Here is a 1,987-nt window from a genome sequence, read left to right on the forward strand (position 1 = left end):
ATCTCTGAAAGAATAAACAAGAATTTAATAACAGTGATTACTTGTGAGAAGTATGGGAATTGGGTGGATGAGAGATAAGAGTGGGAGAGACATTTGTCATGTGTATCTTTAGCGTATACTGAGATTTGAATCATGTGAATGTTTATTTATTAAAAAATTAATTACTTAAGGAAACCTTAGCCTAGAAATCAATCATGGGCTCATAGAATATGTACAATGGAGGACAATGCCATAGAATGCAGCCTCTCTTTTATAAAACCCCAACCCATTGCCCTCAAGTTGATTCCGACTCAGAGAGAGCCTGTAGAACAGAGTAGAACTGCCCCATAGGGTTTCCAAGGCTGTAGATCCTTATGGAAGCAGACTGCCTCATCTTTTTCCCATGGAGTGGCTTGTGCGTTCAAACTGCCAACCTTTTGGTTAGCAGCAAAATGCTTTAACCATTATGCTACCAGAGCACCTTTCTCATTTATGTTGTTGTTGTTGTTATGTGCCGTCGAGTCAGCCCCGCCTCATAGCGACCCCTCCTTGGGTTTCCGAGGCAGTATCACTACGGAAGTAGGATTGCCCAACCTTCCTTCCGAGGAGTGGCTGGTGGGTTTGAACCACCAGCCTTCTGGTTAGCAGTCAAGTGCCTTAGGCACTATGCTACCAGAGCTCCCTTCTCATTTATTGTTGTTGTTGTTGTTATGTGCCGTCGAGTCGGCCCCGCCTCATAGCGACCCCTCCTTGGGTTTCCGAGGCAGTATCACTACGGAAGTAGGATTGCCCAACCTTCCTTCCGAGGAGTGGCTGGTGGGTTTGAACCACCAGCCTTCTGGTTAGCAGTCAAGTGCCTTAGGCACTATGCTACCAGAGCTCCCTTCTCATTTATGGAGGTTCCATAAATAGCAAAGAAACTTGTATTTTTGATGCCACAGTCTTTTAAGCCTTAATTCTGTGTGTGAATGAGTGTGGATGCTCATGTATTTCTGTATGTGTGTAGGTGTGTGGGTGCATGTGTGTCTTCTGCAGAGGGTGGGGTTTGGTGAAAAGAATCTTCCTGTAATCACCTGGAGAGGATTCACTGATTATTTTTGCATTCTGTTCTCCCTACATCACAATGGCTTTCATTATCTGAAAGATTTTAAGGACCTGAGTCTCAGCCCCTTTGGGCTACTAAAGTAGCACCGTATCACTGTTGCTATTATAATGATTGTTTGCAGAAAGGCTCTGTGAGAGGTGGGCTCCCAACTGCCCATAGACTGGGGTGGGTAGAGGGTCAAAAAGGAGAGAAAAATAATTTAAAAGGAGCTGCGTATCTCCCTCTCCTAGTGCTTACCGGGATGTTCTTGCTACTCACTGAGGCTGTTAACTGGCTGACCTCTGTTTGTTTCATATACATCTCTCCCACCGTGGATGACAGGAAGGTGCTGAGAACTTCTGTTAAAGGAATCAAAAGGAAAATTGCTTCATGTGCTGGATGTGTGGAATGATGATTACTGCCATCACTGTATCTTCTCCAATTTCTCCTTCTGTCTCACAGCATTTAGAGAAACCTTTCCTTTTCGTCCACTCTGAGAATAAGGGAATAAGGGCTCCAGCTCAGGACCTGGATCATGCCCGTGCACCCATGGAAGCTGCATTCACGGACCACTACAGGGAGTCTAGTAACAGTCACATAGGCTCCCTTTTCTACTTTTTCGGAGCTTGATGTTAATGTGTGGCCTTTCTGTGACTCATCAAAGCCCATGAGAAATGTTTTCTCATAATTTCTTAAGTACCCCTGGAATTAGAGTTCTGCTATTCTTAGCTGCAGGTTGGACCAATCTCAAAGTCTGTTAAATTGAAGCTAATTAATTCTGTGAGATACCAAATCCCAAGAGGCCTGAGAATTCAGTGCTGAGCTCCTGTTGTGAGCTAGTCCAAGAGAAGCTAAGATGTTAGGGACTTGTCCATGATGCTTCTGTCGTCCCAGCAGGATTCTGGCATTCCATACACCAGCAGA

The sequence above is a fragment of the Orycteropus afer genome, unplaced genomic scaffold, assembly GCF_000298275.1.
Source record: "Orycteropus afer afer isolate SDZICR_OR568_19922 unplaced genomic scaffold, OryAfe1.0 scaffold00042, whole genome shotgun sequence".
Classification (NCBI taxonomy): Eukaryota; Metazoa; Chordata; class Mammalia; order Tubulidentata; family Orycteropodidae; genus Orycteropus; species Orycteropus afer.